This window comes from Cnephaeus nilssonii (genome assembly GCF_951640355.1).
Source record: "Cnephaeus nilssonii genome assembly, chromosome: 23".
Taxonomy (NCBI): domain Eukaryota; kingdom Metazoa; phylum Chordata; class Mammalia; order Chiroptera; family Vespertilionidae; genus Cnephaeus; species Cnephaeus nilssonii.
Window position 1 is genome coordinate 8,199,899 of NC_137094.1, and position 12,195 is coordinate 8,212,093.

The following is a 12,195-nucleotide window of genomic DNA, read 5'->3' on the forward strand; positions in this document are numbered from 1 at the left end:
AAGTAAAAAATATATTCAAATATAATAAAAGGCTAATATGCAAATCGACCCAACAGTGGAACGACCGGTTGCTATCACATGCACAGACCACCAGGGGGCAGACACTCAATGCAGGAGCTGCCCCCTGGTGGTCAGTGCACTCCCACAGGGGGAGCACCACTCAGCCAGAAGCTGGGTTCATGGCTAGCAAGTGCAGTGGCGATGGCGGGAGCCTCTCCTGCCTCCATGGCAGTGCTAAGGATGTCTGACTGCCGTCTTAGGCCCGCTCCCTGTGAGACATCCCCCTAGGGCTCCTGGACTGTGAGAGAGCACAGGCCGGGCAGAGGGATCCCCCCCCCCCAGTGCATGAATTTCATGCACCAGGCCTCTAGTATTCAAATAAAAAAAGAATTAACAATAACTTCATATGTCAAATTATAGTAAACTATATTTTTCCCTACATGTGGAAATGTGGACAAGTTACTTAATCTCTAAATGTCTGTTTCTTTGTCTGCAAAATGGAAAATAAAAGGGCCCGCCGATGAGGTTTAGTAAAGGCTAAATGAGGAGATTCATGTAAAACACTTCTCTCAATGCCAAGTGGTAGAAAGCGCGCAATGCTTGATGACTGTGACCAGCAGATGTTACTGAAAGTCAAGGACTGTCACTGGGTGGCATTAAGGAGTTAGGTTGGGCCCAGGTGGCAGGAGGTCTTAAATGCCAGGATAAGCAGACCTTCTCTCTTTCCAAGTTTTGACGTGTGTGATGACAAGGCACAGGTCTGATGGGCGCGAGTGGGGACCAGTCTGGGGCGATGAACAAGAGCCCAAGAATAAGGTTCCTGAATGATAGCAGGAAGTTATGAGAACATTTTATAAAAGGGGTATTGTTCAGGAACATTAGAGTAGAGAATAGAAACGGATTTGATTTCTATGGCAGCAGGGGACTCTGAAAGGAAGAAAAAAGGGGAAGTGACTTTGAGATGAGAATAGTGACAGTGGAGCCAATACCTACTTAGGAAGAAAAGACGCGTTTATTACAGACCTTTTAAGTCTCAGGAGAGGGCAGAACGGTTAAAACGAGGAGGGCAGAGAGTGGAAAATGTGATGGGATGTCAGGAGAGGGCTCGGACGCGATGACAGAATGTGAGAGTCGCTCGTGGCCCGGTCAATGGTGTGAGTAACCGCGCTCCCAGAGGAGGGTTGTGAAGTCAGAGGAGCAGAAAACTGTTCAGATTCCACAGGTGACTCGAAATCTGCCTTTGCATCCCGCTTTCCCACTCTCCCTGGCCCTTTCCTGAGACTTATTCTCCTGCCTCCAGCCTTCCTTTCTCACAGATCCATTGTGTCAGGCACATGGGACCTAGCTTAGGACTAACAGTATTTCTGAGCCCAACATAATACGTAACACATTGTGGGCGGATCACGAGCATTCTCGTGTTTTCATATTACACAGTGTTTTACATAAATGTTGAAGGCACGCCTTAAAATTAAATACCCATTGCATTTTGAAGTTATTTATTACATGTTCTTACAAGCTAATATCTTTTTAAAGTATGATACTTTGTAAAACATTTTTTGTACTTATTCAATAGAAACTTATCTGGCCACTGGGTAAAGCTAGTAATAAAACTACTGGTGTGCAATTTAATAAATAGTTTTTTAGATGTTCCTATCTTTTAAAAATATATTGTTATTGATTTCAGAGAGGAAGGAAGAGGGAGAGAGAGAAACATCAATGATCGGGAGAGAATCATGGATCAGCTGCCTCCTGCATGCCCCCTACTGGGGATCCAGTCCGAAACCCGGGCATGTGCCCTGACTAGGGATCCAACAGTGACCTCCTGGTTCATGGGTCGACACTCAACCACTGAACCACACCAGCCGGGCTTAATAAATAGTTTTGAACACATGGATGAGTATAGTATTTTTAACATTTTCTGCAACAAAATAAATGACCAGTTTGCCAGTAGGCTGTCCTATGGAAATAAACCACAAGGTGGCACTAGAGTATTTAAAGTAACTGCATGTAGCTCTACCTATGACAAAACAATGGTGAGCTAATGTTCTTTTAAAAAATATTTTTAGATTTTTACATAAGTGACAATAAAGACATGATACAATGTTAAATTTTAAATGTTTTCTGGGTGCTATTTGTGCTCTCAAAAGTGAGAGTAGACTGAGTACGCATTTTAAAAAAACAAAACTATCAGAAATGAAGGGTCAGAGAAGCAACGGGTATTAGAATGTTCCATAGGGTGGTGAAAATGGCTACCTCTCTCTAAAGCATGTAAAATACATACCTGTATCTCTCTCTATATATGTGCATGCATATTTATTACATATACTTATGTATTACATATACATATCTATTTTACATATTTTTATGTAATGTCTATATTTTATCCCATTCATCCATCCATCCATTCATCCATCCATCTGTCCGTCCATCATCCATCCATCCATCCGTACATCCATCATTCGTCCATCCATCCATCCATTCATCATCCATTCATCATCCATCTGTCTATCCGTCCATCCATCATCCATCCATCATCCATCTATTCATCCATCCATCCATCCATCCATCCATCCATCATCCATCCATCCATCCATCTATCCGTCCATCCATCGTCCATCTGTCCGTCCATCCGTCCAGCAGAACATTTTCTCTCGGGAAGCAGGCTGAGCTGTGCTGTCCTCCATGCTCTTTCTGAAATGCTCCCTGTCTTCCCTTTTTCCCAGACGCCACTCAGAAACCTCTTCCTTGGTGAAGCCATTCCTGATACCTCTCCCGGGGAAGACCCATCACTCCCCTCGTGCTTTGACCCATTGTGTCCGTACACAGGTGTGCTTTGTTTCACTGTACTTCAGGGTGTTGCGTTTTTTACCACCCACCACCAGCAAAGAGATGACGACTCGCTCTGACACACTCGCTCTATCTCTGTGGTCTGGAATAGAACCCGCCATACCTCCAAGGTATGCCTAACAATTTCATATCAGTGTCTATGCCTTTAAAGCCCACTGCTTTGCTTTCCTACGCGCCACATTTGATGTCCTTGCACAAGGCCAGAGTGGTGAGGGATTACGGATTTATTTGATCATCCGCACACCAGGTGGCTGAGCCTGGATGGCTCCAGCACCCAGTGACGTGGAGTCAGCGGCTTTTAAAGGACCTTTGGTGGGCTTTTTTCTGGGCGGAGACTTCTTTATGCATACCCGGAGGGGAGCTAATGGAATGTGGTCACCACAAGTGAAATGTGGTTTTCACAAAGGGAATGTGCAGAGTGAAATGACCTGAAAAGCCATTTCCCGAGGGAGGGGTATCAATTCCAATTGCTCAATCAAACATAACAGTGAGCCTGTTGAGATGGGAACTGGATCTGATTTGGTCTGGACAAGGCGTTCCAAACAAATGCACAGAACAGACAAGATCCTTTGAATTGTGGTCCAAAATGTCAACATGTTCTGGCTAACATTGCTGTCAATCACACTTAATCAGCAACAGGGATCAAATGAATGTATGCATCGTCCTTTTACTAGTGTTATTCACGAGAAAAGCATCTGGAATGCTGACCAGTCTTTCTATTCTTGGGGTGTGGGGTGGAAGAAACAAATCTTAGTAGATATGAAGATTGGGGAGGGAACTATTAGCTTAGCCATTGTGCACATTAATTTGTGCTGTAAATCTGTCCCCCCCACCCCCCTTTCTCGGCAGCTGTAAACCAGACCAATTAAAACTGGCCTCGGTGCTGATCCTCCCATATGCTGGTTGGCACTCTCTTCAGCGAGGAGTTTAGAGTCTAATTATTTTTAAACCCCCTGTTTACAAACCTTCTGCTTCTTTTCAAATCATGCAGCCGAACTCAAATCCCGAGCCAGTAAGACTTACCGTTTAAGAAGCAGCAGCTCAGCTAAATAAAGATACAGTGTCCGGGAGATGCACAGAGTAATGGATACTAACCTCTGGGGGTAGGAGAGTTCTCTGGAGAAAAGTGTTTAAAACAGTTAGGTTTGCATTTCAAAAAATCGGAACACTAACATTCAGTGGTAATAGCATAACAAAGTGTTTTAATTTCCATGTTAAAGGTGGAAAAGGGAGTTGACCAGATCTCATTTCTGCTGCTAACTACCCTGACCACACACACACACACACACACACACACACACACACACACCCTCTTCTCTATCTCTACTACTTAGATCTTCAGTGACTTGAGATTAATGATGAGATTAGAGATAGGCGATGATAATGTTTTCTGAGCCGACACAAAAGTCGCCCCCCATGTTTACAGGGAAGCCAAGAGGCAGCGTGGAATCTGAGTTCTAGGGCTCTAAGCCTGTTTTTTGTTTTTTTTAAAAAAAATATATTTTATTGTTTTTTTACAGAGAGGAAGAGAGAGGGCTAGAGAGTTAGAAACATCGATGAGAGAGAAACATCGACCAGCTGCCTCCTGCACACCCCCCACTGGGGATGTGCCCGCAACCAAGGTACATGCCCTTGACCGGAATCGAACCTGGGACCCTTGAGTCCGCAGGCCAACGCTCTATCCACTGAGCCAAACCGGTTTCGGCTAAGCCTGTTTTTTAAAAAAGATTTTTTCTCTCACATTTTCTCAGATTTTAAAAAAGTTAACTATGAAGTCAGACCTTCTGTACCTGCAGTTAATTCATCCTATCAAAGCTCCAAAACAGGGTCGATGAATAAATAAGGCGAAGTATTTCTCAGCGTGTTTTTTTATAGATTCTGTGGTTCATTAGGTACATGGGTTGAACATAATTAGTCTCCATTTGAATTACATTTTTTGCATCACTTGGATGACTGGAATCTTAATATCAGTCGTGCATGTAGAGACTTTATTAAAATTTTAATATAATTCTATCTTGAAGTCCCAGGAACCTGATGTTTGACTCTTCCTGATGAAATTTGCCGAGAGCTTCCATCTCTCCACTTGAGAAAGAATTGAAAGTTGCTGGTGGCACCCGGCAGGAAGACTCTCACACAATGACAGTGTGTTCCGCTCTTTGTCAAGGTTAAAAGCTCAGTACTCTCTTACACGGTAGAAGAAAGCTATTGGAATTGTCTTTAAGTGGAAATAAATAGAAAAGGGAATTTATGAAATTCTTCAAATCCCACTTCTCACACATATTCTCCGTCAGATTCTCAATGGTCCCCATTGCACATAAAGCATCTGAGTCTTCCTCCCCACCGCCTTCTTCGTCCTGTGCACGGCGAGAAAAGACGTATTCTTTGCACGCATGCTTTGCACAGCTTGAGAGAATTGAATGTTATCGATTTAAGTTCTGTGTAAGTGTTATTTCCTATTAGCGTGCCATGTTAGTGGACTAGAGGTCTTGGTGCTGCTTGCAAAGGACATGCCCATCCTAAAGAGCTAAATTTGAAAGTCTGTGCAGGCATCAGAGTGAATTTTTCGAGGACAGGTTTATCACAATCATTGCCTCAGTCATACTAGCATTAGAACCCAATCAGAGAGGAAAATTGGTAATGAGTGACTGAACCCGTCCTCTTGTTTGTCCATTGCTTTGGTAAGGACAACTTCCATATTGTTCCTCTCCACAGTGTCTTACTGTCTAATTGGGGAAGTAACTTACTTGCGCTTCTATTTCCATCCATAGTGACTGTTAACTCTCTGGTTTATATCTCTCCAGATGTGAGAGTGTGCGTAAGGTATGTTCACCCTATTCCACTATTCTGTCAATTATTATAGCTTTCCTCATAGAGATCTCATGCATATTTTGTTTGATTTGTATTGAAGTATTTAAACATTTTTGATGTAGGATAAGGGGGCAGGGCAGCAAGCTATGAGAAGTGGGGTGGGGGGAAGGGAGGTGGAAGGAGCTACAGGAGGGCGGGGCAGTGGGTGGAGAGCTACTGGAGGGCTGCATGGAGCTACTGGTGAGCTACTGGCTCACGGATTCGTACGCAGGGCTACTAGTATATCTATCTATCTATATCTATATATCTATATCTATATCTATATCTATATCTATATCTATATCTATATCTATCTATATCTATCTATCATCTATCTATATACATATATACGTATATTTCTTGATTTCAGAGAGAGGAAGGGAGAAAGAGAGAGAGAGGGAAACATCAATGATGAGAGGGAACCATTGATCAGCTGCTGGATTCCAAATGCATAGGCTTTCTTCGAAGTGTAATAGGCTTTCTTCGAAGTGTAATAGGCACCTTTCCTATCTCCCTGCAATCATTCAGAACAGGTTGCAAGTCTTGGCTTCCTGTGGGTTTTGGAGGCGTGAGAGGAAGTACCTCAAAAGACAAAGTGAGGATTGGCAGAGCCATAACTTCCTTCCTCTCTTTACTGCCCATCTATTGGCCTATTATTCAGTGTTCGGAACTTCTGTGTAAAACACCTAAAGCTAACAATTCGGTTTGATGGGACTTCATAAATGTGTTTTATAATTTAGATTTAGGTCTTCACGGTTTTTATCGATTTAGTCACATATGAGCCGGGCTATTTGATCATGTTCTGTCTCCCGGATCCCACGTTTCAAGCCTCTCCCGGGGCAGAAATGAAAGATTATGCGTGCACCCCTTTTCTACAGCTCTTTCATTTATACCCCAACCCTGGCCTGCTTTCATGTCTGCCATAAAAATCTCCATCCGGTTCTGCTTTATGTGCAACCTCATTTTTTTTTTCAGCTTGACCTACCGTGGGACTGGATTTTGTAATGAAACCTTAGCAGGTTTTTATTCAACGGGGCACCTTCATATGAGGAGGAAGAGACAGAATATGTTACCAAAGGTTGTGCTGATGGGATAAAAAGTGGGTTTTTAACTTGTTTCATACGTTTTGATCATAGGAGCCGCTTTAAAACTTTGCAAGTCTTGAAAGCGTCAGCTCTCGATATTTTAAATGTGCTGAGGTCAGGAAGCTCAGTGAGAAATAGAAAGCGCCGTGTGAAGGGAATTCTGAGGTTCTGTTATCCCGAGGAAAGCAGGTGGAAGTTCAGGGACATCTGGGGAAGAAACCAAGGAAATGAGGTTGTCTGGTTTTCACGTTCCCACCGACTGGCTGTGAGGCAAGATGAATGAGCCATGCCTTCCCTGTGTCCCAAGACGCCCACAGACGCCTGATCACAGTCAGTGTTACCACCTGGAAGTCACACAATTTGGACCCAAGTCAAAGGGACAGTGTTTTATTTAGTTCATCCAAAATACATAAGTGTGCGATGTCTCTAAGACTGTGACTCTTTTGTTGCTGTTGTTGTTAATCCTTACCCCAGGGTATTTTTTGCATTGATTCTTAGAGAAAGTGGAAGAGAGGGGGAGAGACAGAGAGAGAGAGAAACATTGATGTGAGAGAGACACATGGATTGGTTGCCTCCCGCACGTGCTGTGACCAGGGCCGGGGACTGGGCCTGCAACCAACGGATGTACCCTTGGCCAGAACCAAACCCGGGCTGTTCACTTGTAGGCCGACGCTCTATCCACTGAGCCAAAAACCGGCTAGGGCTCCATGACTATTTTAGTTTTTGGAAGAATGTCACACAGAGCGCAGTCTACCATTCCGAATGACTTTGGTGTATTATTATCCATCATAATATGGTATTTATAAGACTGTGGCTCATTTATTTATTTATTTATTTTTGACTGTGGCTCTTGTATATATCATCTTATTTACCCAGAGCCTTTTATATTCTATGCATGACTATAACTCAGGAAAGTTTCTACTCGTCAACACACTTGGGTACATAATACAAATGTAGCACCCTTAAGATGCAGCCCAGAAAACATACTTTACAGCTACTGACAAAAAAAAAAAGAAAAGAAAAGAAAAGAAAAGAAAAGAAAAGAAAAACACTGTTGAAAATTAAAAAGAAAAGTGATTCCTGGATCAAATTCACATGAGTCCCCAAAGAACATAGTTTCAGTCTATAAATACCTTTGGGTGGCAGAGTTTTCCATATGTAAGGTTCGTACCCTGACTAATTTTTGTCAACTCGATGTAGAAATTCAAAACAGAATGGGGCAATCTGTTTTGAATTAACCATTTAGATCATATATGCACAATTCCTACTAGTTTCTAAGTTTTCTAATAGACAATATTATTTTATAAATGCGTTTTTGACTCATTTTAATTATATTTCTAAATTAAAATTCAGTTTAGCGAGTTTATGAGGTTAGAGCAGTGATCCAGGGTCCATGTCCAAGTGGACTCCAAAATAGCAAGAATGATGCTGATGGTGATATTGATGAAATAATGAAAAACAGCATTTATTGTGTGCCTACTGGATTCCATAAACTGTTCCATATACTTCACATGTATTAAATATTATACCCTTAGGACAAGGCTATCAGATACATATTCTTATTCAATTGAAAAGTTCGGGCAGAACAGCAACTTTTGATGACAAAAAGATGCTAGAATTTAAAACAATTTAGAGCTTAGGTAGGCATAGCTACTGTTTTGCTCACAGAAAGCACCAAGAAATGTCTTAATGAAAACCGAAGTGAATTTTTAATATAAAATCAATTATATAAACGACAGGGCAGCACAATTGGAGCCAGGGAAATCTAATGAATAACCTTCTGCTGATATTTGCTGTGTGTGTTTATTAACAAACCAAATACCCCCCAGTGTAAATGAATAAATATATAGACAAACAGACACTCAGATTGATACGTAAGTAAATACGTTAAATGCATAAATGAGATGTTGCTATGCTTCCCAGTCTACCCCCACATGTGAACACAACAGTGATGGTCTTAGAACGAAACCGTCCTCTTTTTGATTTATTAAATGTTCTGAGGCTAGGCTGGCTACTTTTAGTCCTCCGTAAGCATTTCGTCCACGCTGACTTAGTAACTGTTATTCCAAAGGCATTTGCTACTCTGCAGCTGAGCAATACAGGGCTGCAAACCCCACGACCGATCACCTCGCTGTGACAGCCTGGGAGGTGGCCGGGCAGGAGCCCCTGGCTGCTGCCCACGCCTCGGTTGGGTTGGCTTTCTGCTGCCCGCCCTTCCTTAGCTAAGGCAGCTGGAGGGCCCTGTGCTTTCCCGAGGAGCCTGTTGCTCAGCAACCAGGCCTTCCCTCTTAGGAAATAGGTCAGGAAAGAGGAAGAGAGATGAGGGAGTGATCAAATGTTTGCCTGCCAGCTCTGATAAAGCAAGAATCCCGGGAAAATAAATAGTTCTGGATAGGTATCTTCAACCCACAGGGAAACGAATTAATCTCATTACCTGGAAATGCTGTTTCTACTCTCACCTGGGGGAAGAGGGTTCGTGGTTTTATTTCATTTTATGTTTTTATTGATATTAGAGAGAGAGGAAGGGAGAGGGTGAGAGAGAGAGAAACATCAATGAGAGAGAAACATCATTGATTGGCTGTCTCATGCACGCCCCTACTGGGGATTGAGCCTGGGACCAGGGCATGTGCCCTGACAGGGAATTGAACCTGTGACCTCTTGGTTCCTGGGTTTATGCTGAACCACTGAGCCACGCCTGCCAGGTGAGGGTTCATGGTGTTAAATAGCATGGAAGGCCAACTGCTTTGCATTTGATAAAGTTAGAAATTTTGGTGTGCTGTGGGCATTATCTCAAGGTCAAAGAAGAACATTCCTCTGGAAGCCAAGAATGAATTTTATTTCATGTAGTTGACTTACTACTTAGTTATTCACAGACACTTAAGTGTCATAATAAATGTTAGCTTTTTTTTTTTATTGACAAAAATTCATTGAATTGTCTTTCTTCTTCTATGACTTAGGAATACTGATTGATAGTGTTTGTCAGGAAAAATCCCCAATGAAAAACTGCACTGCAGAATCTTGAATAGCTGTAATTGAAAAATTGGAAACAGAAAATGTTCTTAAAAAATTTTTTTGTGTGTATTAAATGATGTGAACTGGTGATAACTGTATACCATCTGGTGCATCTGCAATCTAAAAGAATGGAAAATTAGATCTGTAAACATATGGTAAACACAGACGTTTTGGTTAGGAATAGTAAGTGGAAAAAAGAGTCTGTCATTCAAAGTCCACTCTGACCACTTCTCTTAAATCAAGTTCCCTTTTTTAAATAAGATCTTATCTCAGCTGGCATACATGCTAAACTATCACCCATTTGCTTTCTCTATTGTGTGACTGATATGCCATTTAAAGGGACAGTATGCCACTTCAGTTACTGTTCAGTTAAGACCTTTTTGGTGCTGTCAGAAGAAGAGCTGCTCAGTTTTAAAATGCGGGTCAGTTAAGAGAAGGTAGCGGACCGGGCCAGTGTGGCTCAGTGGTTGAGCACCGACCTATGAACCTCCTGGGCTAAATAGGCCGTATTTTACGGGACACATAGCATGCCTCAAAACTCACAACATTTAAGAATAACTCCCCATGGGGTATTGATATTTTAGCGTGGCCTTGTTGGGTTTAGCTGGGGCAAACGTGGCTAATCTATGCTTAGTAGTATATTACTTAGGCACAATGTGCTTTTAAAAAACAACAACACAGGCGCACATAACCTGTGCAGCTGTCCCTAACCTGTGGAACCCCTTGCTTCAGGAAGTCTCCTCCCAGCTGTAAGAGACTAGCCGTGTATGGAACAATTTGCATTTAAACCTGATAATCAGGAAGAAGAGGTTCTTGACAATAGGAAACTCCGATAGAGAATACATTGTATATGCAAGTGTGCTGATTTGGATGCTGAAGATGAAATCTAACAGTGGGGCCACCGTAGAAATTAAGGCCTGTGCCTCCCCCAGTGTCCGGCGATGACGAGTGACAATTGATCCCCCGTGGAAAGAAAGGGGACATCCGCACGGGTCCCAAAGGGACATAGATGCTCTGTGATGTCTCGCTGAATTCCAAACGAGTCCTGACTGATGGCACACCACGAGGCACGGAAGTACTGCAGACACACGCCGTCAGGTGCCTGTGGTTAAATAAAGCGCCGTGGAACGTTCCTTACAGGAAACGAGTTGTTCCTATTCGGAGGGAAAGGGGAGTTCATTTCTTTCTTGCGACATCGCCTCGCAAGCGGGAGTGCCGTTTAATGCAGTCGCTTTGGTTTCCAAAGAAACTCTTGGCAGTTTTCGGAAGTTACTTTGCAGTGTTTTCAGACTTGGCTGTGCTGAGCTTGCCATCTGGCCCAGAAGGTGTCCTGGGCCTTCAGGGGGCCACCTTTTCCGGGTTGGCTATGGGAAGCAGTAGTGATGCATTCTGAATAGGTGGACTGATGGGCAGAATCGTTCATGCTACCAACAGGCTTTCCGGTAAACCAGGGAGTCGAGATGTTCTCATTAGTTAAATGCATGTGTGCGTGTGACTTGCCATTGAGTCGGCTCCTGGTGGCCCGTGTGAATGAACATGTGACGTCCACAGTGTCCTGTCCTCACAGCCCTGCTCAGCTCCTGTAGACTCACGCCTGTGGTTTCTCTTAGGAAAGCAATCCATCTCCTATTTGCTCTTCCTCTTTTCCTTCTAGTTTCCCAGCATACGTCTTTCCTAAGGACCCTGCCTCCTCATGGCATGCCGGAGTAGGACAGCATCAGTGTTGTCATTCTGCCTCCAGCCACGTTTCACCTTAATTTTCTCCGGAGCCCACTGGTTTATCTTTCTGGGTGATATGATATCCTTAGAGCTCTCCCCAACACCATATTTCAAGTGAATTGACCTCCCCCCCGCCCCGCCCCCCGCCACCAGCCTTCTTCCCTGTCCAACTTTCACATCCATATGTAGTAACTGGAAGACAAGGGCGTGGATGGTCTTGGCCTTGGTCTCTAATGACATGTCTATGCGCTTGGTGATCTCTCCTTCTTTTGCTGCCCTTCCAAGTCTCAGCCTTCTCTCGATTTCTTGGCTGAGTCTCCATTTGAATTGATGATTGGACCAGGTGAGCAAAATCATTCACAAGATCAGTCTTCACTGTCTGTTTTAAAGTTGGGTGGGAAGGGGAGCAGAGGTTGCCACCGTAAAATATATCTTTGGGGCCCGGCCAGTGTGGCTCAGTGTTTGAGCATCGACCTGTTGAACCAGGAGATCAGGATTGGATTCCCAATCAGGGCACATGCCTGGGTTGTGGGCTCAATCCCCAGTAGGGAATGTGCAGGAGGTGGCCGATCAATGATTCTCATCATTGATGTTTCTCTCTCTCTCCCTCTCCCTTCCTCTCTCTGAAATCATTACAAATATTTTAAAAAATAGTATTTGGGGATATTATTTTAAGATGGTTATT